At 35.5% G+C, this 9,161-nt stretch overlaps 1 protein-coding gene across 7 annotated transcripts in view; it reads right to left on the bottom strand.

Annotated features, from left to right (window-relative positions):
* The window catches only part of LOC120774457 (dorsal-ventral patterning tolloid-like protein 1), a 114,615-nt gene that overhangs the window by 69,658 nt on the left and 35,796 nt on the right, over positions 1 to 9,161 (bottom strand). The window lies entirely within an intron of this gene.

Below are 9,161 nucleotides of genomic sequence, written 5' to 3'. Positions count from 1 at the left end.
TCTCCGATAAAAGAGCATGAAGCAGTTATCAGTACAGTTTTTCGGTTATATGTGCATTTAAAAGTACCCAGTAGAAAATTTAGAATTCAAGTTGCTTAAAATCAAACACATGATTTTTTATACTCTCGCAACAAAGTTGCTAAGCAGAGTATAATAGTTTTGTTCACATAACGGTTGTTTGTAAGTCCTAAAACTAAAAGAGTCATAGGTCATATAGGGTTATATAAACCAAAGTGATCAGGGTGACGAGTAGAGTTGAAATCCGGATGTCTGTCTGTCCGTCCGTCCGTCCGAGCAAGCTGTAACTTGAGTAAAAATTAAGATATCATGATGAAACTTGGTACACGTATTTCTTGGCTCCATAAGGAGGTTAAGTTCGAAGATGGGCAAAATCGGCCTACTGCCACGCCCACAAAATGGCGAAAACCGAAAACCTATAAAGTGTCATAACTAAGTCATAAATAAAGATATTAAAGTGAAATTTGGCACAAAGGATCGCATTAAAGAAAAGTGGGCGTGGCCCCGCCCCCTACTAAGTTTTTTGTACATATCTCGGAAACTACTATAGCTATGTCAACCAAACTCTATGGAGTCGTTTTCTTCAGGCATTTCCATATACAGTTCAAAAATGGAAGAAATCGGATCATAGCCACGCCCACCTCCCATACAAAGGTTATGTTGAAAATCACTAAAAGTGCGTTAACCGACTAACAAAAAACGTCAGAAACACTAAATTTTACGGAAGAAATGGCAGAAGGAAGCTGCACCCAGGCTAATTAATATTACAGAAAAATAAAAAAATATGAAAATGACGGATAATGAAATCTCGATTATCACTTTATTATGAGAGAGTATAAAATGTTCGGTGACACCCGAACTTAGCCCTTCCTTACTTGTTCACTTTAGATTTCAGTTCGTTATCTCAAGAACTGATTGACTAGTTCGCGTATTTACTGATAGACGGACAGACAGACGGATTTGACTAAGTCAACTCAGTTCGGCATGCTGATCATTAATGTATATGTTTTATACGGTTTCCGAGGTTTCCTTATGGGTGTTACAAACTTCGTAACAAACTTAACATACCCCATTCATGTTATAAAAATAGTAGACTCGAGATGCATTCCGTAGTTGATTATATATCTACACCTAAGCGGAGTTGAAAACATATACATTTTTGAACAAATGACAAGGAAATCTGAGTCCAAACACAATGAAAGTTCTTAGTGATTTCGGAAAGCATTTAGGTTTCAACAATTTTCCTTTAAACAGATGTATTTGTGTGTCGCTTTGTGTAATAATCGCTTACGAAAGCACTCTCGACAATTTGTGCTTTTCCTGCGCTGAATTGCACTCCAAAGTTTTCCAGCTGCTCAGCAGTACTCATTGTGAGCGGCAAAGCAAAGTCGCTCGCAAAACAAAGTGCTAGAGACCTTTACATATCAAACATTACATATGCTAGGGCTCATTACGCGCCACTTGGGGGCCTGCTCACTGCTGTTCCTTTGAAATATATTTGTCCACGTGTACTTGTGCGTAAGCGTGTGTAAGCTGCCAATACTTACAGCTATGCTGGCTATTAAGACAGCAGGCGAAAACAAATCATCTGTCTGTCGATTTGATTTGCAGCAGAAAATAAAAGTTATGATTTGATTTTCTTCTCGCCGAAAAGTTTTATTGCGCCAGTACTTAGCTCTCTAAAATGTGTGTTTACTCGTACGAGGAGGGTTGTGAAGACGCTTCAAATAGTGTAAATATAACAAAATGTGTGTGTTTGTAATTTAGTTTCGATATTTCACATTTAATTTAGCTGTGGCAATCACTTTTATTTCTTACAAAATATTGAAGACGAGTTGAAATTTGACGTGTTTTCTCTTTCTCTTTTTTTTGTGAATATATCTGCACAAAAACACAGAAATCAATGCAGCTAAAGCTGAACCTTTTGACAAGGGCGAGATATTTGTTTGGTTTGTCTTCCTAACAGCCTGTAGACAGCTGTATTTCATTATTATTTTATTCTACGCATTGCGTACTGCTATAATGCATAGCTTGCACACAGATGTAGCAACGACTGCAGCGACGTCTCGCCTGAAGCTTATGATTTTGGCGGCAGTGTAGGCCGGGTGCAGATTGTGGGTAAAGACAAGGCTTGTTGTGGTTTTTGACGGTTTTAAGAGTTACCTTTGCGACAGCGGTCGCCTGGCTTTTCCCTCGAATAACAAAATAAACACAAAAGGTAGCACATAAGTGTCTTGCTGTTGGCCAACAACAGCAAAAAATTGTTTTAAAATCGCGAAAAAAAATTCTGAGCTAACAACGTTGTAAGTACATGCCGCTTGCCACATCTGAGCTGGAAATTTGAGTTCCATGCGAAAGGCAGCCAATTTGGCAGGTAATAATTACTGTTATTCTCCCCTTCCTACGGCATTTAAACGCACTGCATACGGCTTTCGCTTCTGCGGCATGTTTTGTTGTGTTTGCGCTGCTTTAGTGCGATTTATTTTTAATTATCCGTTATTCCTTTATTCGTTTTTTCGTCAAATTTTTTCAATTATTGTAATGTTATATATGTATACATGACTTTGCCTTCTTCATCCGCCTTTAAACATCAACAAACACAACTTAACGGCATCCTTTGCGGATTAACTTTGCTCATCAGGGCAGCCATCATTTGTCATTCTTCATTGACCATTCGACGCGCAATGTCAAGTGTTCAATCGTTAATGTTGCAAATATACGTAGGCAGTTAATGGCAGCCCGAAGGAATGTGATTAAATTCAACAAACGCAAGGGGCTACATACCAACCCACACTAAGTCACGCGGTGTTGGCGGACCGTTGCTAAAGCAAATACAATGAAAAAGCGCGGTATTAATCTTCTGACATCTTTGATTAAAATACCTAACTGCCGCCGTTGATGTGGCTCATTGACGTTATTTGAATTGTTGCACAAGCCCACCCACACGCTGCCATAAGAATATATCAAGCGAAATATGTGCATGTGGGCACAAATGTTTGTACTCATAATTATTTGTTGGTTGTTGACTGCTAATGGTTTCATTTCCTTTTTCAATGTGCTTTGCGTAAAGCAAATATATTGCCAGGCGATTTGTTTGTCAAATTGCTGCTTGATTGCATTAAGTTATTTGTTTGTTTAGGCTTGCTTGAGGCTTTCGCCCTTTAATGTCATCCCATGTGTAGGTGTTTAAAGGAGCAAAGGTTTATGGAGAAGTAAAAAGGGTTGAAATAAGATGTCTTAATTACATTAAGTGCCCGATTGAGCATTTATAAAAATAAATGAATATTTAAAAAAAAAATATTTTGGCTTTTAAACTGATTAAATTTTAATGAAATAATATAATAATATATTAAATTTTATTTTGATCGAACCGTTGGTGTGGCAGCTATATGCGATAGTGGTTCGATTTGAAATATTTGTTCGTAGATGGTAGCACCTTGGAGAATAGTCTACGTCTACTTTTGTAAAGAGTCTACAGTCAAAAACTGAAGAACCAGACAAATGGACATGGCTAAATCGACTCAGCTCGTCAACTGGATCATTTCTATATTTACTTTATAGAGCCTCCAATATACTTATTCTATGTATTTGATATCTTTCCAGATTTTGTTTTTAAGTGAATAATGCGGATATTTATTTTTATTTCAACAGATCTGGAAACATCCAAATCAATATCAAACTCGATTTTCTTTTATTTATTTTTTATTCCAACATATTCCCAATTATTTGGTAACACACCTTAATGGATTATAATCCGGGTCAAATAATATGTAATATTTTTAATATGAGTTTAAGATTTAATATTCACAGCAAAGTTTCCTTTGTGAGAATTGAAAATTGTATTCTGAAAAGTTTCTGATTAAAGATTTACATGTCACCTTACTATAGACAACCTAATTGATTTTATATAGCTTTATTTCTTCGAAAATTCCAATTTCAGTTCTGCGCGAACCGCATTTAAACGGATCCCTTAAGGCTTAAAGCTCCACGGTTCTAAATATTTGTACATAAAGGTAATAAGTAGTTCTGGGTATGTGTATGTATGTACATCTTTGCTTTCGCGCCATCAAACGCTCATTAAAATATACAAGTGCTTCATTAATTGGACTTTTGATAGCCCTTAAAAACTTCGAGAACTTTTATTGCCGGACGCCCTAAGTTTACACAATTTATGGTGCTTTACAAACTTAATAGCTGCCCCACGGCTCTTTCGCCTTCACAAAAGATATATATGTTTGTAATTTGAAGTGTTTATCCAAGCAACCAAACATAAAGTATTGGCAGCGATTGACAGCTGAGCACAGCTTTCTTATCAAAGTCAATTTCTAATTCATAAAGTATGTGCGTATTGTCAACGGCTGTCTGCCGCAAATTCGTTACTTACAGAGACAGAGGCCGTAAAAAGCTCCGAGGAGCACATAAAATATATTGCTGCTCAGGCAAGATTGAAATGTGAGAAATGGAAAACCGAAGAGAGCGAGAGAGATTTTGTTGAGTGAGCACGCTTAATACCCTTTAATCTATAGTTTTCCAGAGCTTTACTTCAAGCTTATAAAAGCTCAAAAATTTCAATATGAAAGAGCATTTGTAAAAGATACTGATAAGAAAAGCGGCGCAAATTTGTGATAAACTGAAACTTTTGTACATTTGTATGTGTTTCTGTGTACGTGCGAGTTGCTTGGTAATGACGAATTAAAAGATTACCTATAAAAGGGATTTAGAAATGCTTCTATGTATGTATAATATGTATACGAGAGAGCTCTTGCTTGAGTTTTCCATTAACTTAAATAGTAATACAAGCTTTATATACTATACATACACACATGTATATATTATATATATGAATGAGATGAGAATATTCCAAGTCTACCGCCTTTCTGCTTTTTATAGCTGCTGCCATTGAGTTTTTAGTTTTTCTTTATTTTATATATTTATATATTTTTTTGTGGAGAAACGGTTGGAGCTTGCAAATGGTTAAAACGTGAATCGTTTAAGGTCCGCCTGTGTTGAACTTTTTCTCCTTTTATAGTTTTACAGTTCGATATTATTAAACGGCAGATAGAGAAACAGCAAGCTTCATTGTTTGGAAGATATATTTCAATGAGTTAAAGGTAGCTCAAGGAGCTTAACTATAAAGACATAGGTATTTGATATGAAAAAAGTTTTAAGAGAAGTTTCTGAAAAATCAAATATCATGTAAGTCATGTTTGCATTAATGAAATAACTACTGATTCCCTTAAAATCGGAATTTTTTCAGAAATGGTCATATGATTTCTTTAGTGTTGATCTGAGTAATAGTTTCGAAGATACAGCCTTGAGAACTTGTTCGCTCGAGTCTAGCTAGGCTAAGTGCTTCGTCCTTATAAGCGTATCTCTGGAAACTGTGTTTTTGAAGTCGGTTGGCAATTCTCGTTAGCTAGCCAATCGGTCTTCATGCAATTTTACACAGATCTTTCAGATACAATTCTTAACGGCTCGGATGAAGGATTTTTTTGTTCAATTACAACGTTTGAAACAAAATGTCGTGAAATTTTCTCTCAATTTTATTTCAGTTTTTGTAAACATGTTTGCAAAAATCTAATTTTTAGGTTTTTTTCGTCCAAGTTCTAAGTAAGATTAACATTTCTTTGTTAATAGTGCATGTTTGTAACAATAAAAAATTCTAGTAAAATATTTCATTTTTTATATGAGAAAAAAATTTTTCATAAAGTGTGATTTTTACCCGAGGAAACCCATGTAACCCCTTAACTAAGATGAATGAGTCGATCCGTAAGAGGCGTGGAAATTCTCTGCAATCTCTCTGATGCGAATCTCGTCACTAACAGAAGTGAATGGACGACTCGCATGAGGCAAGTTTTCGATGACTTCACGATCTTTACTGACTGACTTGTGACACTAAAATACTTATGTTTGTGACAAAGTGGGTTTCAGAATACTTTCATAGTAAAAATCAGCTGGTAAGCGAACACTAATTGATATATGTATATATACCAAACTCCTCTTGAAAATAAATAAAAACGATTGTGCCAATCTAGGAAAAAATGCTTACCGAATCGATTACGCGTGTAGTGTAAATAGACCAGTTCGGGTTAAATTTGGTTAGATATAATATTCTGAGTGCAGCAACTTAGCACACTGCATCCATTCCCAGGATAAAAGTGTACACGCAACCGCATACGCAGCATTACTCATAATTACTTGAGGATTATTTTCCGTCCTTATATTATTACTTTTTCTCTCACAAAGTTGAGATCATCAGTAATATTATGACTCGAAGTGGGTAACAAAAAATAAACAATTAAAATTAATTTCTTTGCGTCATTCATGTGAAACATAAGTAGACGCGCTTAAACTTTCTAAACAGGCAGAGTTTTTAATGAAATTATCGCCAGCATATGTTACACTTTCATGTGCTACGCTTTTGAAACAAAAAGTGGTGAGCTAAAATTTTAATTAATCCAAACAGCAGGTGGAAAAAAGATACCGCCGCTTTATGCAGAGTTGAGAAGACACAACAGCAAGTCAATAAAATAAAACTTCGAAAAACGGTGCCTAATCATTTTAATAAACGAAAGTTTGGGTTCAAGAGTTTAATAAAATGAATTGAATATCTTGGCATGCCGATTTCATATTACGGACTTTGCGAGCAACCAGATTCAGGACAATAATGCGTATATACTAAATATTAATAATGATCAATATCTCAAGCGATTTGGAATCGTAGAATTCGCATTTTTTACCATTTTAAACCAAATTAGTGATAGAAAAGCGAGCTCCCGATTCAATTACAGCCAAAGCGAAAGCGTGCTCGTGGAAATTCACTTTTAGGGTGAAAAACTTAAAACACTGAAAAGTTTTTGTTTATTCTCGCCTAATGAATGTAGAGGCAGCACCCTCACCATCACTGCTTTACAAATATATATGCTTACATATTATATATATTTATATATACATATGTATATTTGTAAAATGTATGTTAGTGCATTAGTGAGAAATTAAGGGAATTTCGTGCTGTCGCTGCCTCTGCAAGTCAAACGGAAGTAATTTCGAAAGCAAAGCCGGAAAAATGGGGAAACAGCATAAAAAGTAAATATAAAAGAATAATAAGTGGAACGACGAAAAATGCACAAAAAACAATGAAAGCGAAATTAAAATAAAACAATAGAATTCTGCAGGGACAACGGTTTCAGGAGAGCAACCTTTTTTCCCCAATTCTTTTTTCACATTTAGCATACTTTCCGGCGTCTATAAAGGGCAGACGGTCAGTTTGGTAGGTTTCACAAACAATTTGGGCAACAGAGGTTGAGTGGAAAATATTCATGAATCCTTTAAACAATAGTGTATATGTAATAACCGCATAACCACAGAATAATACTCCAATAATTATGATTTTTTTAGGTAAAGTTGAAAACTGAAAAAGATACCTTAACACAGTTCAAACTTTGTTTTGAAAATTATATGACTGATATTCTTAGAAAAAATCTTAAAAGCCAAGTCTGGTGTAAAAAAAAAATAAAGTTTCATGTGAACGGTTTACATAACATATAAAATTGGCCACATCAATCAAATTTTCGGTGGTTAAAACTTCAATTTAAATAAGGCAATATGCCAATACTATGAATGAAAAATTTTAAATACTTTAAGCAACACAAATATATAATAAATATTTTATATACATATATACTTCATGCCACCCAACATTTTACCCAAAATCACTATTTTTTCTTTACTCTCCAGTACTTTCTTTACAACATGCTAAAAATCTTTGGACATACATATTTCATTTTAGTATATATATATGCACATAATTTCGCACATATAGTATTAGTACACCCCGGATTTTATACTCAGTATTAGACGAATGCGTTAAATTAACATGTACCGTTAATGTGTCTCAAGGTTTAACGACTAACATAATTTCCGCATTGCCTACGTCCCTTGTGCCAAATTCCCTCTCGCATCTCAACATATGCCCCCAAATTAGCAAGCGTTTACAGTAAGTCGCTCAAGCGGAAGACATAAGTTTGTGCGTGGGATATCTTCAAAGACTATATAAACACACAAAGTAACAGGAATCTCACTTTATGATGAAAACTTGTTTCTACTTTTCCCAAACTTCATACTCGGCTACTTACTTAACGCGTTTAGTAAATTCCTGTTTGTATGTGTATGTGTGAAGTCTTGCCGTCAAGGTGCTTATGACATTCCGTGTCGTTGTGACGGGCGACTGGTGCCCCGTGTTCAAGCGATGCAGCGCTGTCAGTGTCAAATTGCTGTTGACAAGCGTCATTGTCATCTGAGCAGCGACAAACGCTCTCGAAGGAAAGAAAACCGTGACAGGCGTGCTGAGAACTGGATGCCAACTTCATATGTTGAGTGCTGTTAAATGAAATCTTGACTCGCTGTCAATCTTGTGCGCTGAATTAATACGGCTTAAGATTTCTACAATAAGTACAACTGTTCTCACAAATGTAGTACAAAAAGACAAATGTATAATTACATATACATATATATTTAGAAGAATGTATGCAAACACTTTTGGCACAAAGAAAACACTCTCGTTTAAGCGAAAGCGTTTAAAAGCAGTGCGTACCATATTCTTGGCCTGTGTTTGCCCAATTTCGTGTACGACTTCACTACAACAACACATGCGCTGCATAGCCGTTTCAATTTGCAAATAACTATTGCCAAAATTAGATTGCCCCGCGTTGAGGCTTATTTAAAGTACCGTGGGCGTTCACATGAAAATTCACGACACAGTTCGCTGTTCGCTATAGCCTTAGGCAGTAGTTTAAATTGGTTTTCAGCTTCGCGTTTGACTCCTTTGACACATTTTCGTTTCACATATAAGTTATACTCATTCAAAATCGCGCAATACAGTAAAGAGCAGAGCAACCCAGCGGAGCACGTAGAGCACTAGAGAGAACCTTTAGTTTTTATCGATATGTCTATAGCATATACATACTATATACATATACAAATTATATATTATATACTCCATAATTTATTCTCAATATTACTACCTTAGCGATAGCCCCTTTTGATTTAATAAGCAATCCTTTTAAACAAATTGATCTTAATATTTCCTAAAGGGTGCCTTCTGACAAAGTGACAAACAAGTTAACCGCAAATGGAAGTTTGAT

Source organism: Bactrocera tryoni, chromosome 1 (genome assembly GCF_016617805.1).
Source record: "Bactrocera tryoni isolate S06 chromosome 1, CSIRO_BtryS06_freeze2, whole genome shotgun sequence".
NCBI classification, from domain to species: Eukaryota; Metazoa; Arthropoda; class Insecta; order Diptera; family Tephritidae; genus Bactrocera; species Bactrocera tryoni.
Note: the sequence above shows the minus strand (reverse complement) of the source record. Positions and strands in the feature narration are given on the sequence as shown.